We start from the raw sequence: 20,399 nt of genomic DNA on the forward strand, positions 1-20,399 counted from the left end.
AACACGTTTTTTACAACTTCAGCGCCACCTAGCAGTTCAATTTAAAATAATATGGCATAACTTCAAAGACATTAATTGTAGAGGAAAATGCGCTCTACATTTTTTGTTGAAAAACTTTTCTCTAAAATGCATCGATTCAGAGAAAAACGTATTTCAAAAACTTTTTGAGTTTTTCAAAAATCTACGGGAAATCTGGAATTAAGCTTCCCTCATCACCCCTAACGTGCAAAAAAACATCGATCGGTAGGTAAGGATTTTTAAATAAAAATACAAATTGACTGTACTAAAGCGGATATAGGCTTTTATTATACTTAATTCATCGTTTCTTTATTCAAGCGCAAATTTAATTTTTATGTTGAATCATTTTGTATGTTGTAAACTTGAGATAATAAAAATACATAATTAATCGAATTTGTTTTAGTATAAACAATCAGGATCAGGATCAGGATATTGACATGTTGTTGACAATATATAATGTGTATATAATTATAGTTACCGGTATAAATGTTCAAATTATAAACAGATAAATTAATAATAAAACAATTATGATAAATACAATATCGATAATATAATAATAAGTAACATAAATAAAACAATTAATTAACACAAATATTAATACAAATTTCAACCACAATAAGTCAGGATAATAGTAGTAAACGATTATTACATGACGTGAACCAAAACAGTAAGCGTGACACAAAAACAGACAAAATACATGACGTAATCGACAAAGATAATAATCAAAATTATTACACGTCAAATAGTAATACGTCGACAGTAATATCAATAGTAAGTAATAAATTCAAAATAAAAATAAAATAATAAGTTCAAAATAAATAATCATCTGGAATTTATTCCAGGTATATAAACAAAAAACTAGTATTCAGACCCGTTAACAAAAGAAACGTAAGTTTTAACCCTTTATCCTTTATTTTAATCTTATCAAACAATCTTATAAAATTCACTTGCAAATCCCTTTTATTGTCTATTCTAACAGTTTACGAATGAAGTCTATTGCATTATTTCTTTCAGATATACACTTATAGTTTTACTGTAACTCACCTATAGTACTTTCTACTTTACTGAATTACTCGTGTCGTCACCTTAAGCGTATCGAACTGGATATTCTTCACGCTGGACCTTCGTCGTACGTCTTGTTAGACCGGTTCAGAACTATACACAACTCGCAGCCTCTCCTCGCAGAACTGCCCCTGCGGGACCGACGCCGTAACGCCTCGCGGAACTCCGCCGAACTGAACTGACTTTTAGCTGGCCTTACTGGGCTATTTATACTGTTAGCCTCTTTACCTGTAGAATCGGACCCAAGTCGAATTGTGAGAAGAGTCTACCGGGGTTTTGTTCCCAGAATTCCAAACCTGGTCTCTTCTCACCGAACAACAGGTGTGCATTGTGTGTTAGCGGGCAATATAAGAAAAGTCAATTGTAAAACGGACCTATTCTTTACAAAAAGGGTTCTCCTTTTATTATTTTATTATTATTACTTCCATAATAATCGGCAGGAATCCGTTACTCAGGTCCGCTATACCGGTCTTGTTACAATATCTTTCTCCTACCACTGCAGTACACTTGTTCCGACTTTGAGAAAGATTCTTAATCCAGTATTAGAAGAAAAAGGACAACTTAGGAAGCGCTGGGACAGTGAATCAGGCTTATGAACTAAGCGGGAAAGGAAATGATGTAATGGTAATACTTTTTTTTTTTTTGTAATCTTATTAAATAAACCTTTGGTGACCGTTTTATCGACGTATCTGAAATGAGATGTAAAACAAATATATAATATAAAGTAATTCAATATTATCCCTCCTGAAGAGTCCTGACATCGGTATGTCGAATGACGACTGAAGATTCAATCGCAAGATATTTACCGAATTATTAATCGATTAAAAGGGCCCGTAAGTATTACTGCATGCTTTAGTTTATCGTTGTTAATAACTCTTACGCATAGCAGTTATTGAATATGGGAAATGCTTATTTGTCGAATTCCTTGAAGTTCCGGATTAACATCCTCTATCATGAAGATAAATCAAACTTCCTTTTCTGTTTAAAAAATGGTATCACCAGTGTCGAACCGAATAACGTACAGGTGAACGTTGACTGTTGAGTCGGTGCCTTGAAATTCTTTGAGGAAAGCCATTAGTTTTATAAATACATGTAGAATCTATCAAAAACTTTGCTAATACGTGGTAGGTACAAAAATAAATTAAAATTACACAAGTAAATAATTAAGATTGGCGAATGAATATCTGGGTATTGGAATGCCATTAAAATTATCGTACTCTACTTTTCATTTGTTCTATGGAATAAAAATAGTCTTCTTGTAATGTAAATTAATGATTTGAAATGACAGATACATCCTGGATTGTACAACTTCTTATTATTCAAAGAAATTTCCTAATTGCGACTACAATTGCGATGTACTACCTCATCTTAAACTGTTATAATAAATCATTTTTGGGCGGTTGTTACATGTTACAGAACTAAAGTATTATAAAAAAATTTGTACCGTATCGGTACAATCGATTACAAATTGGCATAACGGTATACAATCGCTTTGTTAAATTTAAAAAAATTATCTCTTGCTATTATCTTTACACTTCCAATATCAATTTCAAGTTTTCAAGAAAATATAATCGCCAAATCTTTAAAATAAATTTCAGTATGTTTGTCTTTACCGATTGTGGTTTTTCCCACAAGGGTGTGAGATTAATTTTATCTCCCTTCCGACCCGCACTGAACTGCTCGCACCGTTCATAATTGTAAAATGAGAGAGAGAGTGAGAGACAGAGAAATCACTCCCAAACCGATTTTTAAATCGTTTATTAATCTGAAATGAAATTTTCCCCATTTTTTAAAAGAAAAATTAGATGTGTAATATTGTTGTGTAAATTTCTTTCTTAAATAAATGTATGTTAAATATTACAATCGGCAGGAAAAAAGTCAACGTTACTGATGACGATTTCAGACACGCAAGTATTTGTTCTCTAATTATATCTACCCTACTCGCATTACTATAACACTGGCTACAACACGTTCCTTGACGAATGTTCGGTTAATCGGCGAATATTTGTATAGGAAAATTCGAGTTCGGCTTATCCCTCTAAACATTCGCTTGTTTATCCGATTATTTGTATTCGGCTTTACACACATACTATCTGATAGCACCCGCGCGCGCGCTCACACACACACACACACACACACACACACACACACACACACACACACACACACACACACACACACACACACACACACACAGTGTTCCACTTAATTTATTGTCTAATTTATTGGTTCTCGATGGAAAATATTCCTGTTCGATTACGAATACCGAATAATCGTTAATAAAATTAAATTTGTACTCATATATAAAATATTTTGTACGAATACTAAATATTCGTGAACGAACGCGTATGTGGAGCAGAGACAAGAGAAAACTGAAAATTCCTGTTTATGGAATTTGTCTTGTATTATTGATGCTATTAAATTACTATTTGATTACTTTTACAAAATATTTCTCACTCTCTCTGTCTCTCTGCCCTTATCTTTCTATCGCTTTGTTTCTGAAAACATAACTTAAGTGATGTTCTAATTATCGCTGATGAATCTAAAACTTGTCAATTCTAAAACTGAATAAACTAGAAACACTATTTTTGAGTACGTAATAAACAAAGTTTATTTATGTTAACATAAATAAACTTTTAATTGTATTTTATTTGTATGTTGACATCTTAAGTTTTATTAAATCTATTTATTTATTGTTTAATTTTAAATCTATATAAAAATTGAAATAATACAAAAAAGCCATAGATTCTTTATGCTACGTTTGGGTGATATTTGATAGGACTTTTTTTTAATTTGTGTCCTTTGTTAGAGCTATTTTTAATTTGCAGCTATTAGAGTTAAAGGTATGTTGATGCATGTGATTTATGTAGAAAATGATAAAAATATTTGATTTCGTCCGATTTAGATCAAATAACTTCAATATTCAAAGAAAACTGATGTATTTAACACGGGAAGGCTATGTATTAGGTCATGAATAAGAATTGTCTAATGCTGAGTTTCTCAGCCTCTCTCTCTCTCTCTCTTTTCCTGTTTAGCCTCCGGTAACTACCGTTTAGATAATTCTTCAGAGGATGAACGAGGATGATATGTATGAGTGTAAATGAAGTGTAGTCTTGTACATTCTCAGTTCGACCGTTCCTGAGATGTGTGGTTAATTGAAACCCGACCGCCAAAGAACACCGGTATCCACGTTCTAGTATTCAAATCCGTGTAAAAATAACCGGCTTTACTAGGACTTGAACGCTGTAACTCTCGACTTTCCAAATCAGCTGATTCGGGAAGACGCGTTAACTACTAGACCAACCCGATGGGTGCGTTTCTCAGCCTTTTTTTTTTATCTCCACGGGGTCACGAAATTAGCCTACAATTTTACATGAAACAGTAATGAAATCATTTTATGAGAAAAAAATTATTTATTATAAACATTTTACTTACATTTATAACTAAAGAAAATAAATTAATGAGATTGTTGCGTTTGTCTGTCATTTAAAAGTTTCACCGTACGCGGATCTATGATAGAAACACAAAAAAGCAAATTGTTTCCAAGTGGTAAAAGACGATTCTCATATTTAGTTTTTAGCCCGACCGTAAACGAAAAACCCTTTTTACAGAAGTAAGACGTGGCGACAGGGATTAATATTTTCAGTGCTTTTGTGACCAAATTTTTATATTCACTTTGACAAGCAAGCCAAAACGTATATAAATTTTCAGATGTAAATTTTAGTTATAACGTGATATCGACAGACATTTCGGTGAACTACTAGTGAATGTCAAGAGGTAACTTAGTAGCAACAACAACGTTCTTACTAAATGGATTCAGTACCCGTCTCTTCGAGAAATCATTTTTACCTTCCGAGATATGCTCCGCAAACTGGATTTTTTTTTTACGTTGGAACATAACAATCTCACAGCGAATATTTTGCAAGCTGACCAAATTACAAGGAACATGTTCACATCAAGTTGGAATCTGTAAATCGCTCGTGTTTGTATACTTCATACAGGAACGTTCATACCCGTCGCTATCAATGCAGATAAATAGTTTTAACTAGGTTTCACTGGTTTGTAGTTTGGAGGGGTGTCGCCAAATATTCATATATATATTTTTACTTTTTGGAGGTTTGTAGAGCTATACAAATAAAATCATTAGTCTATTGTAAAGTATCGTGTACGACAACTTTGGTTGTATTATTTCTTTACATTATACTTTTATATATTTATTTATTTTTTTTAATATAATTGAAAAACTTACGTATATAGAACATAGTTTTTTTTTTTTGAAGTAGGTGACATTTTTTTATTTCATCAATAAAATAAGTTTTATTTTGTCCGGTGAAAAATATTAAGATTAATTATATTCTGTAATTATAAATAAAGTTTTTTTAAAAAACAAATAAAACGGTAGAAGATAGACGGTATTTTCTCCATATGATAAATCAACATTTTTTAAAACTCAACCGATAGCGTATTAAATAAAACTACTTGAAAAAAGAATCTTTATTCTGCATATATTAATATCGTTCATAAAAAAATCATTTACAATAACGACAAAAATATCACGTTTACTTTCTCGGCTACATAGTGTTATACTATTTACTTGTACAGTATAATACTATAAAAGAGAAAGTATACCGAATCAGATCAAATTTAGCATTACAGAGATTTTGAAGATCGAAGTTTCAAGATCCCGTCTTACGAAATCGCACAATTTCATCGCCGACAAATTTTGCACGTGATAATTTTTTTTATAAATAGTGTTATTAAACAAAACCAGCAAAAACTAAGATAACCAAAATTTGACCGTTTAACATACTTTGGCTTATATATTAATATTCAGTATACCTGTATATCCGGAAGTGTAAAAAAAAGGCTCTAGAAATGTATCCGGGTGGAATTAAATTACTTTATTAATGAAATTTGACATCGACTTCTAAAAGTGAAAATATAACGAATAATTTTAGAAATTGTTTTACGTAAAATGATCTTCGTGGCAGGAATCGTAGCGTCTTGGTCTTTCATCCGGGAATTCCAGGTTTGAATCCAGGTCAGGCGTAGTGTTTTTCATATCCTGCAATATTCCATTTCCATACATCCAAGTACAAGTTTTCATGGAATCTACGGTGAATTAATTCATCGATGTAAAACAAACTTTTTATTATTTTTGTTTTCAAAATTATTGATTTCATTACGGAATTTTTAGAAATTAAAAAAAAAATCAACTCTGAACTGTAAATAAATCTGAAAAAAAAATCTGAATAAAAGAATAGTTGTTACTAATATACCGCTGACATAATTTTGAACGAATCGGTTTGAAAGTCGGATTATAAAAAGATTTTTTAACAATTTATATTTTTCAAACGCTGTTAAATTTAGGATTAAATTTTTATTTGTTCGAGTACATACATATTGCATTCGCGGTAACAAATATTTGTTTGAAAATTTTAGGAAAATATTCGTAGAGAGATATTCTAAAAGGACGGTTTTGTGATGTTTCTTTGTTGTTTTGACAAGAAACTGATACCTGGATTGAAGAGGAAGGAAACATTGTAGGAAGCTCAGGATCTAAAGCAGGCGACGAGAATTCATCTTGGTTGAACAATCGGTGGGGAGATGTAGTATGATGATAAACGATCCATGTAGAATTCCGTATAATAATAAATATTCCAAGAAACATTCTGTTCTGTTATGTAATGTTATGTTACGTTGTATTTTATCATTTGTCACTCAAAATATCTCTCGATGTTTATTATTTTTGTCATACTTCAACATCTGTTACGAATAGACTCGTCTCTGACAGAAAAGATTCAATGTATTATATTATATCGACAAAATACAGTAGGAATTGTCAAAATATTAAACCGTATTTTACATTTCCATCATTTTCAACTGAAGTACGATTAGTTTAAGCAAAGATAAGTTAAAAAAAAAATATATTTTATAAATGTAGGATTTGTAACTAGAAATGTTAACGTAATAATTTTTAATTTTACATTTTTTTAAAACTCCAGCCTGAACGTAAAAAAAAATCTTCTTGTTATTTACTATATATAGTTTTCTTACTGAAATTTTCGTTTATAACAAAGATTAGCTGTAGACCTGAAATTGTAAAAAAAAAAAAAAAAAAAAAAAAAACAGGAAATCGATACTATTTTATTCATCTTATTAAATTAACAGAATACATATATTGAAAAATTGTGCAAATTAAGTATTTTTATTAAGTAATAAAAATAAATTTGAAATAATTAAACAAATGAAAAAAAAAGGAATACGATTCCTTATCGAAACATTTTCAAAATCTTTCTACCATAAACAAACTAACAAATACAACAATACTTTATTTGTAAAAAAGTACAATACTTTATTGTTAGAAGTAATGAATCGATGTTCACAATCGTATGTGTAATTAGTATCATAGAGTAATATTTTTTAATTTATTTTACAATTTTCCATTTAATAGAATACAAAGTTACTCGCTCGTAGAGCGTAGACGAAGATTTAAAACATTATTATTTTCCAGTTACATAGTTACCATTAATATCTATATAGTTATATTATTTTATAATAATATTGTTGAAAGTATCCTAATCAAGTCAAATTTTCCCGACATACAAGGTGGATAATTTCTAAATTTGTCTAAATTCGACTTTGAATAGGGTTAAGAAACGTAAAGAGAATTTCAACAACGATTACAAATTTTCCCCGTTTTCGAATATACTAAACGAGATATTCGCTTGATTTTGACTCTCAAATCCTTACTCTTTAGATAAATATCCTAAAATAATTTTCAGAATTTTAGTATTTTAAGCAGTAAAAACGTAAATTTGGTTTTGTTTTTTTTAATTTTTGTCTTTTTATTTTACTACTATTGAATCAATCTTTATGAGATTCCGTAACATTGTGATGGTAATTTATTTTTGTAATTCTAGTTATGTATTTCGTAACCCACCGGGTCGGTCTAGTGGTGAACGCGTCTTCCCAAATCAGCTGATTTGGAAGTCGAGATTTCCAGCGTTCAAATCCTAGTAAAGCCAGTTATTTTTACACGGATTTGAATACTAGATCGCAGATACCGGTGTTCTTTGGCGGTCGGGTTTCAATTAACCGCACATCTCAGAAACGGTCGAACTGAGAATGTACAAGACTACACTTCATTTACACTCATACATATCATCCTCATTCATCCTCTGAAGTATTATCTAAACGGTGTTTACCGGAAACAGGAAAAAGAAAAGTTATGTATTTCACGGCGAATCCATGACGCGAATTCTAAAAACAAATTAGTGGATCCTCTCTTTTTTCTGTTTAGCCTCCGCAACCACCCTAAGGTAAAACTTCAGAAGAATGATGATGATATGTATGCCATCTAAATGTAATGTAGTCTTGTACAGTCTCAGATCGACGATTCTTGACATATGTGGTTAATTGAAACCCATACCACCAAGAACACCGGTATCCACGATCAAAAATTCAAATACGTATAAAAGTTACTGTCTTTACTACGATTTGAACCTTAGAACTCTCGATTTCGAAATCAGCTGGTTTGCGATGATAAGTTACCCGCTAGACCAGCCCGGTAAGCTAATTATTTGGGCTGTGAAGATATTACAATAAACTGATAATTTTTATAAATTGAACAGGTTTTAATTTTTATTTACCATTATTATTCTCGTAAGAACGAGTTTAATGATCAGAGAAGTGTCCAGGGTCTCTACTCCTTGGCTGGCTAAACATTCCCTGTCCGAATCGGGAAACGTAAGTAACTTTACAGCGCGGGCGAAACTGCGACGCAGATGCTAGAGTATTTTATTATACTAATATTATATACAGAACATAAATATTACTATGGTAGTTATTTTTTCGTTCGTAATATTATTGTTGAACATAAGATGCTCCACCTATCTACTGTAAATGATGGTAGATTTTAGAGCGAGGTTGAACTGTACAACTGTACAACTGTAGGTTTGAGCGAGGTTTTCATAGGTGAATGAAGACAACGCTTTGTTGTTTGTTGAATAATGGTTTAATGAATTTTCGTCTTGACAGTTAATGAAATGAATTATAACATAATGTGTAACTTGACATATAAAAATAAAAAATATAAAACTAAATAAAACGTTAAAGCTAACGTTCATCCGGAGAGAGAATGGGGTCCATCCTGACTAAGAGTATGACGTGACCGCCTTGGGTCAGATTCGAGCGCCGAATACTAGTACGAGTAACGCTGATTGTCGTTTCGGAAGAAATGAAAATGCGTTCGCCTTGCGCGGGATTCTAACGTAGAATGCTTCTTCTTTTTCCTGTTTAGCCTCCGGTAACTACCGTTTAGATAATACTTCAGAGGATGAATGAGGAAGATATGTATGAGTGTAAATGAAGTGTAGTCTTGTACATTCTCTGTTCGACCGTTTCTGAGATGTGTGGTTAATTGAAACCCGACCGCCAAAGAACACCGGTATCCACGATCTAGTATTCAAATCCGTGTAAAAATAACTGGCTTTACTAGGACTTGAACGCTGGAACTCTCGACTTCCAAATCGGCTGATTTGGGAAGACGCGTTCACCACTAGACCGACCCGGTGGGTAACGTAGAATGCTAGTACGGTTTAACTTTCCGGTGAGCGCTAGCATCCACTAGATCGCAGCACCGGACGACTCGACGTGGAACGGAACAAATGGATTTACCGTAATGTGAAATATCCATATGTGAGACTACACAGACAGGCTATTCTGTTGGAAACGTTATTTAAATCACATTTCTTTTGCGGTCTTATAAATAAATAATAATGCGGTCTATACAATAAATTTAAGAACTAAAAACGCTACAGATGTATATTCTTCTTTATTTTAATGATTTTATTGTAGATTAATTCAATATTTTTTATTTTAATTAAAAAAGTAAATTTTTTTTTAACAAGCATTTACTTTGTAGTAATTGTTAGTTTTAATCGTTCCTGCATCGTCTTATATGTTGGGTAAAGCAACAAACTCGTATGGAAGGGTACTATGTGGAATGGTACAAATAAAAGAACGGTAAAAATTTCGCAGAAGTGTTTACCATTCTTTTATTTGTGGCTTGATGATATAATCGCATAAGATTGAAGCTTTTGCGTGGGATATGGAAGTGGAATTTTTTGTAGAGTATGAAAAATATCATGCCTGACCGGGATTCAAACACGGGACCTCCGGATGAAAGGCCAAGACATTACCACTTTGCCACGGAAATCGGCGGAGTGGCGGATAAATGTCTTATATTATGCATAGTCAAACGCCTACACATGAATGTAAATAGAATGCTTTCTTTACTTATAATTTCCTTTTTTAATTTAAATTCTACAGAAAAATTATACAGAAATAATATTTTTGTTTTCTTTTACTTTTTTGAAGAGGGAAATTATTATCATTGTAAACTGTATTACTGTTGTTTTTTAGGTTGATTCATATCACATTCAGGTAACTAAAGGATTGTGAATATTAATTTATTGGATAACGAAATTAGTCTGGTTTATATAAAAAAATATCATAAACATAATAATTCAAGTCGATGATTTTAGAGTGGGCCTAATTGATTTTATTTCGTTTCATTAACTCGTAGAGAAGTGTTTTGAACTCACTTTGTATGCAAAAATGTATTTAAATACTGCAGAATTGAACAATGAATAATAGTTTCACATTAATTGCTGTCTAACAGAACGAATATTAAACTATGAAAATATCTGACGCTTTTGTTTTTACGATAACTAACCGACAATTAATCTGATTGACTAAAAATTACGCGTTTATTATAAATACATCAAAGGTAGAATTTTATTGATTTTGGAATACATGTATTAAAAATTTTAAGAACAAGAAAAAAAGTAAGAAAATTTGTTCATCAAATAATAATGTTGGTTACACTTTAAATAAAGCAACTCCTAGTATTCTTGTCCATTGTTAAATCAAGTGCTACTATCCATATGATTATTTTTATCCAAAGCTTTAATGTTTTTCCGTTCCAGTTAGATAATTAAATATGGATAAACCATATTTCCGACACTATTTATTTTAACAGAGAGACTACATTAAGTTATTAGTTTCATGGAAAAGGGATTATCAGTAATCATAGTAAAGAAAGTTATATAAAATTTAATTATTGTTATTCTCTTTAAACAGAGCATTCCGGATGATGGTTACCAAACTTTAGACTGATTCAGTTCATTAAAATTGACAAATGTGGGATAATGTTTCTGCATTTATGTATTTGTTCAAAAAAGTTTTATATCGTAGTAACAAGTTAGGTATGTTAATGAAATTCGGTATACGTTTATCCAAAAAATAAAACACGTTTCAATATTTTACTTTTGATAATTTTAAAACGGTGACCATTTAAATTATTTAATTATTAATAGCTTCATAAATATTAATTTCATCAATTTGTTTTTTCTTTTAATAAGATAAAATTTTAAGCATTTTATTATGACAAAAAAAAAGATGTATTACTTTTTAAGTTTGTTTAATAAAGATTAGAGATATAGCAGACAATTTTAAAACCAGTTCACAGAACGCATACGGAAATATAATGTAGTCTGAAAATTTAGTGTTTGGTTTGTTTTTTTATTAATTAAAATAAAAATTACCCTTAAAATAATTTAAAAAATAAATTAAATCAATATTATTAATAATACTGTAATAGAATTCATTGCCAGATCTTTTACAGTAAACCGCCTAACATTTTATCTAATAAAAACATAATTCTATCTGATTAATAATTAAAAAAATTTAATCGCCTCAATTTTTATATTTTTGAAGGAAAAAGTTTCAAACCTACTTACTTAATAGAAACTTTTACCGGGTAAATATGTAAAGAACTTCATTAGAATATCTAACCCACCGGGTTGGTCTACTGCTGAACTCGACATCGCAAATCAGCTGATTTCGAAGTCGACAGTTCTGAGGTTCAAATCCTAGTAAAGGTAGTTTACCACTCGACCGCCGAGGCGCGAGTGGTAGTGTCTTGGCCTTTCATCCGGAAGTGCCGGGTTCGAATCCCGGTCAGGCATGGCATTTTCACACGCTAAAAAAATTGTAATTCATCTCATCCTCTGAAATATAATACTTAACATCGGTCCCGGAGGTTTAAAAAAAGAAGAGAACAGTAAAGGTTACTATTTATACTTTTATACGGATTTCAATACTAAATTGTGGATACCGATGTTCTTTGTCGGTCGGGTTTCAATTAACCACGCACCTCAGGAATGGTCAACCCGAGACTGTACAAGACTATACTTCATTTACATTCATATTTATCATAAAATCCCCATTTATCCGCTGAAGTAATACCTTACGGTGGTTCCGGAGGCTAAACATGAAATGTAGAAAAAAAGAAAAATATCTAACCCGTTCACAAATGTAAATTTTTATTGAAGAAATATATTGTAACGGACGAATTGAAAATAAAGCGAATACGAATGACCGATAAACACTTATTTAATTTAATACCTTAAATTACCTCAATTTTCTTTTAACATCAGTGTCACTGTACAGTGTACGCTCATAAACAGAAAAAAAACCATTAAAAATATATCGTGTATAAAAAAGAATTACCTGATTTAACGCGGTATACTTCATAATGTTACAATTACAAGATAAATTACATACTATACAAATACGTTTAAAATTTCATTTTATTTGTTATAAACGTTCTATATGCTCTCCATTCGCTGTATAGCCGAATTATTCTTTCACACGATCCTGGTTTTCATCCAAATTAGCAATGACAATGGTGGAACATAAACAATAATTTAGATACATAAAAAATGGGGGATATGTGTCACATATCCCCTACAAGATAAAATCAGAAGATGTATTGTCTGAGGACCTTGGGGACCAAGAGTGTAGTCCCAACTCTTTGGCTTCCGTATGCTCTATCCAGAGACGAGTCGTGCTTCATTTACAAATTGATGAATTTCTCTTTACCGATGTAGCTAACCTCCATTTCACTGAAAAATTAATTCTTCAGCTCTTCATTTAGTTGTGGAAATCGCCAGTCTTGCATCATCTCAAGATAAGAACGCTGTACTGCTCTACTTCCTTCACAACAAGAATATTAATTTTTGTGTAAAAAAAACATCAAAATTTCAAAGAATCTCGCTCCTACTATACAATCTCGTGCGGATTCTCTTGATTCTAAAGTTCTTGTATGCGAATGCGAACATTGTGACGAGAAATTTTACTACTTAAATGAAATGTTTCTTCATCGCTAAAAAATAACCGCGGTAATACAGTGTTCAACTATGGCAAGTAACTATGGAAAAATTAAACACGAATCAGAAATAAATCATAAATGTTTATTAAAATAGCTTTTTTTCACTCTTAATACTACATCATTATCGTGCTAGTATAATGTTTTGAATTACCTTGTTGACTAAATAAAATGTAACGACAAAATATAAACAATCATAATAATAATAACAATGAAAACCAATTTCTTGTTTTACATTAAAATAAAACAAGTTAAAACTACAACGGCGATTTCATTTGAAATTCACTGACCTGACTCGTAAACGTACGCCGTAAAAGTACGAGTATTACAACTCATTCCTTCACAGCGGTTTCAATTTGTTTGAAACCATTCGTAAATTCATTTTTCAATTTAATATACCCTTAAAATTTAATCGTTGATTACGTAGATTTTTTCAACTAATTTAATTTAAACTCTTTAACATTTTATCATTTTATCTCTCGGTTTTTATTATTCTAAATTAGCATTCGATTAAGTTTTTATATAAAAATGTATATGTGTAGTGTTACAAGAAAAAAAATCTAATTGACTTTACTTCATTAACTAATTTTTACTTTCCCGGCTATAATTCTATTACTGCTACAACAGCATAGTTGTAAAGGGAATGTATAGCGATCGGCCAAAATCTTCTGTCACGAGTTTTACAAATTTTGACGTTTCAAAACTCCCTTAGTCCAAAGAAAAGTTATAAAAATTTCACAAAGTGTAGGTACGTTTTGTTAGCCTGTATTTTGATTAATATCTCCAGACTGATTCAAGATAGATTCTTGGAAACTGCATCGAAAAATGTTTATATTGGGGCAATGATATCATTAAATTTTGGAAGAGATGGTTTAGGGCATTATGAATTTTTTTTTGAAAAGAGATCGTAGAAAAAATAAGTTTAGCATAATAAAGTACTTGTTAAGATGTTTAACTTTCAGTTTTACGTCGATCGGATTTAGGGATGAAGGATATTCAACATTACTTCTAAACTGTTTTTCTCCATATCTCCAAAATCTTTTTTCCAAAAAAGTTGAAATTTGACCCAAACATTTGAATATATTTTAAACTAGTGTGTAGTTTAAAATAAGCTAGTATATATATATATATATATATATATATATATATATATATACTAACTGTACTCGCCACGCTTTGCTGTGGCACATTGTGGTCGGATGGATGAGAAATGAGAAACAAAACAAAGCATACGTTTCATAGAAGTTTGATTTTGCAATACTTGTGGATACACAATATTTTTTTTTTCCACTGTCTGCGTAGATATAATGGCTATCTGGTTTGCCGACTCGGGAACACGCACATACAGTTGTCCATGTAGAAGTAATCCGCATCTAAATCTAAACCACGCAATTCTAAAGATTGACCTTGAGATGTATTGATTATGATTGCAAATGCCGATCGAATTGGAAATTGCAATCTTTTAAATTGAAATGGTGTATCGGTCGGGATCATGGGTATTCGAGGAATGAGGACATCTTCACCTTTTAAAGGCCCCGTTAAAATCATCGCTTGCACTACGTTATTCATCAATTTCTTAACTGCAAGTCGCGTGCCGTTGCAGAGTTTTGGCCGATTAATATTCCGCAACAGGATAATTGGCACACCTATTTTCAATTTTAATATGTGTTGTGGCATCCCTTGCAGATCAAGTGAGTTTAAAAATTCCGTCAGATAATTAACTACTGCATCTGCTCCCACAACGGTGTCTATCAACTTATATGTAATTTTCTCACTTTGAATGCCGGATTGAATAACATTATTAAGTGGATAGACATCTTTATTCTTTGCGGCAAGGATAGCTCGTTCACCGAGCCGATCGTGATTTCTATGATTAATTTGAATATCACGAAATACTTTTTCGATCGGTTCTTCTTTTGATGTTACTAAATTACAAAAATTATCAGGAAATGATATTCGTCTAGAATTCTCATCGACTGGCAACTGTCCGTTTCCAATGTCCAGTAACTGTCGTGAGAATACCTCAGCTGATGGATCGTTCTGCAACTGGACACGCATATTCGTAGTCGACTGCAATGTACGTACGTGTCGCCACAGTGTTGAATATTTCAGGCAAGCATTTATTTCGTCTGCATGTGTCGATCGAGAAATTACAGGCAATGTTTGCCTAAAATCTCCTGCGAGCAATATCAAAGCATTTCCGAACGGTTGAACGTTTCCACGCAAATCTCGTAACGATCGATCTTTAAGCGATTTTTTTACGTGCCATCGTGCATTCATCCCAAACAATGAGTTTACATTTTTGTAATACTTTTCCCATACAGGATGCTTTGGAAATTTTGCACGCGGAAGTCTCAATGATTTACGTGTTTAATGGCAACTTCAGAGCTGAATGCGCAGTTGTTCCACGTGATAACAATGTTGCAGCTATTTCATACGAAGCAAGAGCTAAGGCTATGTCATTTTTTGATAGAACCGTTGCTAGAATAAATCTAATGAGGAATGTTTTCCCAGTTCCTCCTGGCGCATCCAAGAAGAAGGTCCCCCCAACTCCGTCATTTATCATTTGCATTATGCGATCGTAAATGCCTTTCTGTTCACGCGTTAATTTGGGAATGTTTGATCGGACATATGACTGAAGATCACCAATGTTGTAACTCTGTTCACGGCGTAAATCCACATCAAATGAAGCAATCGCAGCTCGGGTGGGTGCTGGCATTCCCAATCGACTAAGATCTTTATTTGCATTAGTTAAGCACTTGTCTTCAATATTGAAAGAAATTTGTTACTTAATCAGTTGTGATTTTGTTTACACCGGCAACGGCCATACGGGCTCTTTGTGATCGGTCGTTGTGTTTGACAGCGGCCATCATGCATTGATCTGATTGGTTTTCCTTTGTTTACATTTCCATCTGATTTATTAGCCTCTTATTTATTAAAAAACTGTACAAATTAAAAATAAATAGATAGATTTATTAAAAATAGATAAAAACAATCTTTGATGCGGGTTATATATCGTGCTAAAATTTGAGCTCAATCGGTGCAGAACATTTTGAGTTTTTGAAGCGTAACAAACGAACTTAACATTTTTATATATATATATATAAATATGTGTGTGTGTGTGTGTGTGTGTGTGTGTGTGTGTGTTTAATATATATATACATTGAATAAATTATTCAATAATTAATTATTAATATATAAATATTAATATATACATACATATTTTTGATTTGACCTTATTTTCAATTCCATTTGATCAAGGGGAATCACGGTACCCATATATATATATATATATATATATATACACAGGTACTCGTATACATACACACCTTTTTTGAGCATTTTTTTTTATCGAATGGAATCGACTCCGACTCATTGAAATAAATAATTACTTAGATAATAATTACTTAGAATAAATACATAGATAAATCAATTTTTAACTCCCTACAAAACAAGGGGAGTTGAAGGGGACACGTATATTTATAATACAATTTTTTTTTAACTTTCAATGTCAGTTTTAAAAATTGGGATACTCCGACTGTATTTACTTTAATGTAAAGAGGTGAGATTGATTTAAAAAGTCCATAACACCGGATGTAAGATTCTGAAAAAATTTGACTTTTTTATAATTTCTGGTATCTTATAGCTTAATTAAAAACTTTACATAAAGAAGCTTTGGGCAACGAGATCAAATGGTACCCAAATATTTTTATTAAAAAATTTTACTTTCAGAAATTATACTTTTAATACTTATAATTTTTAAGGCAAAAATGTAATTTGATTTAGGAGGTTCAAATGGAACAAATTCTTTACTGAACTTTTGATATTTTTCGCGAAGTAGATTTGACTCAAATCTACTTCCTGTATCCCTTTAACCAAACTAGTTAAAACACTATTAATTATTTTTTATTTTTTGCTTTGTATGAGGATTGACTTCCAATGTCATTAGTCATCACATTGTTTAAATTTAAACGTTATTTTAATAGAGCACTTCCATTTACCCTTCCGTTTTAATAAAACACAAAAATAAACGTAACGTAAAACATTTAAACAAAATGTATGCGTATAATACTTAGAGTGCAAAGGGCTTTGACATTTACATAACGTAAAAATAAAAATATATCAAACATAAAAACATAAAGATATAACATTAAACACACTGTAAAATAAAACGCACAAAAATGTTGGACAATACGATGAAAATTTGAGAAATCTGGGTTCGGGTGTAAAGTGCCTTCACGTTGAGCATTCTCAATTGACTTCGACAAAGGCTTAATATAAACGCATTAATAATTTACTGGCATGTAGGTAAGCAACCGCTTGTTTTTGCCATTTTCTAAATCTCCAGCAATATTATTTCTTAGTCCGTACCTGTTTCTGAGGTTTTCACATACAATATACTCTTCCAGTAGATGGTTTACAGTAAATGATTTATAACATCTACTACGCGTTGGTCTTTCTTCGCCGGTTAACAAATATGAATTTGTTATTCGCGTGGATCTATTCTGATTCTGGTCATCGATTCTTGCTCCTGTCGAATCAGTTTCACGTCGATTTTTCCATTTACGTGGTGTAATTTTAATTGCATTTTGTTTCGCGCTTAGTCTTCTTCGTTCATTACTCCACGAGGTTCTGATAAACAATTTAAAAAATGTTTAACGTCTACCTCTCAAATAGGAATCGTATCCGTATTCTCACAAATTTTTGTCTTCTGCTCTTTTATTTCCTCAGCCTCATCTGCCGTTTTATTTCCTGAGATACCAGCGTGCCGTGGAGTCGATACAAATACACATTGCTATTCCATTTAATATATACAGAATGAAAAGATGTTTGTTTTAAGAACATCCTTAATGTTCTAATCCCGATTCACAGTTAATGCGCTTAAAGAATCGGAACATATAAGCGCATTCTTTTCACAGAAATATCACCGTGTTCGATGTTAGAACGATCAGTAAAACTTGTTATATATCCCTCATTGTTACTGATGATTGTCGAAAATTCCTGTTGGATGATTACTATTGATTTCTCTTTTATTATTCTGTAACAGAGCTTCAATTTTTTGCTTATCGATAGCAAAAGTTATAACGGTATTTTTCTTATAAAAATTGCTAATGTGTCCGGCAAAACAATTTCGTGTTTTTTGCTAACGTACGATACCGTATTCAGGCAGGTCTAGAATAGTTAGCGTGCGCGTGTGGCGGCTTCAGTCATTAAACTAGTCAGTGTGCTTGTGGCATATCTGATTCCATTGTTATGTACCTATAAAGTCTAACTTTCTTTGATACGATTTTCTAGGGGATGAATATGCAATACAACAGTAATCGTACTTCGATGAAATCGGTGTTTTATATAATCGCAGTAATTTTTTTTTCTGAGCCCCAATTCATTTTTATTAAACATTTAATACGTTAGGGCTTTCTTGCATCTAAAACTCAATCCCTGTATGTGAAGTCTTCCGGTGAGGGATTTATGTAATAATTTATCTAAAAAGCGAATATTATCTTCTTACTGATTAGGATGGCCAAAAGAGGATTAACATGGGGAGTTCTTTTCCAATAGAAGTGTACATAGCACATTTTCTCTGGTGAAAATTTGAATCCGTTATTCTTTGCCGTTTCTTTAATCGCGGTTATCGCTCGTTGCAATTTCTCGTTCACTATCTCTATATTGTTACTAGCATATACGATTGCTAGAACATTGACGTAAACGCTTTTGCTGACTTCTCGTGTAATGACTTGCATCGTTTTTTGATGATGACTGTAAACAAGTAACGCTCAACGGAGAGCCTTGTAGAATGCCATTTTCTAACCTTTTTTCTAACAAGTATTCATTATATATATTTTCAAGTACACGTACTTGAAAAGTACGGTCTTTCATGTAAATGTCAAGTATTATCGGTAAATTTCCGTGAATGCTCCATTCATGTAGTTTAATCATTATTCCATATCGAAAGCCTTCTACAGTTCAAAGAAGACTCTGACGCTGTGTTTCGTAATGATGAAACTGGTTGTATGCATTATTTTCTAAATCGATCATTTGGTCAGTAGTTGATTGGTACTGTCAAAATCCTGCTTAATGCGAGGATAAAAGACCGTCTCATTCTAAAATCCAAACAATCAGTTTTTCGTCACTTTTTATCATTTTTTCGAAGTATTTTTTCAATAGCACATGTCAAGGAAATAGAACGGTAACTATTGGGATCGATCAATTTTACCGTTTTTTGGAATTGAAACAATATATATTTCTTCCACTGCCATGGCTATATCCCATCCTGCCATATTTTATTATACAATTTTAGCAATCTAAGTTTTGCAGTAGTACTTAGTTGTTTGACTACGACGTATTTCGTTCCGAACAGAGTCTGTATTTCTGATTTCTCCAACGCTTTTAGAAGTTAATCTAATTTGAAAGTTACATTGTATGAGAAATTTATTTTGATTCTAAAATTTAGATGACCCTTAAGTTCTGTTTTTTTTTATTTTAAAAATATTCGTCATAATTGACTTCTTCAAATCGATCGGCTAGAAGTTCAGCAGTTTTTTTTTGGGGTGGGGTTAATCCACTAGTTCAACATCAGATTGAAGGCAAGTTACGGAAATAAACTTTGAATGCCTGCAGACGGCACTTTCTTTCAAACGTCTGCCGCTGTCGTATTTCTGCTAATAAATGACACGTATTGTTCACAACAATTTTTTTGTACCTGTCATAAGATTTTGGCGTACGCCTGAAAACTTAAACAGGTGATTCTTGAGGCGTTTTTTAAATGCGATTTGAAATTCCGATGTTCGACGTTTTTTGAAAGCGTTGGGTTTTTTTACTTCTTTTTTTATCGCTTTATGTGTTCTTTCACGGCATGAAATTCCACTTAATAGAAATATAATTCATTTTATTTCCATAAAACTGAAATTTTCAAGGTAAATTTTTTCCATGAAAATTTTTGAAATGGAAATTTTTTCCATTCCATTTCACGGGGTGGATGGATTCTTGAGTTTTGTAGAGGTTGTGGCAATATATCTTAAAGCCTAGTCAAATGTAGCATCGGTTATAGTGTCGACATCATTTTCGATAACACAACAACAATAAC

At 31.9% G+C, this 20,399-nt stretch overlaps 1 protein-coding gene across 1 annotated transcript in view; it reads left to right on the forward strand.

Moving 5' to 3' along the window:
- Positions 1–20,399, forward strand: part of LOC142331803 (scoloptoxin SSD14-like) — a 139,176-nt gene that overhangs the window by 59,003 nt on the left and 59,774 nt on the right. The window lies entirely within an intron of this gene.

Source organism: Lycorma delicatula, chromosome 10 (genome assembly GCF_047948215.1).
Source record: "Lycorma delicatula isolate Av1 chromosome 10, ASM4794821v1, whole genome shotgun sequence".
In the NCBI taxonomy this organism is placed as follows: Eukaryota; Metazoa; Arthropoda; class Insecta; order Hemiptera; family Fulgoridae; genus Lycorma; species Lycorma delicatula.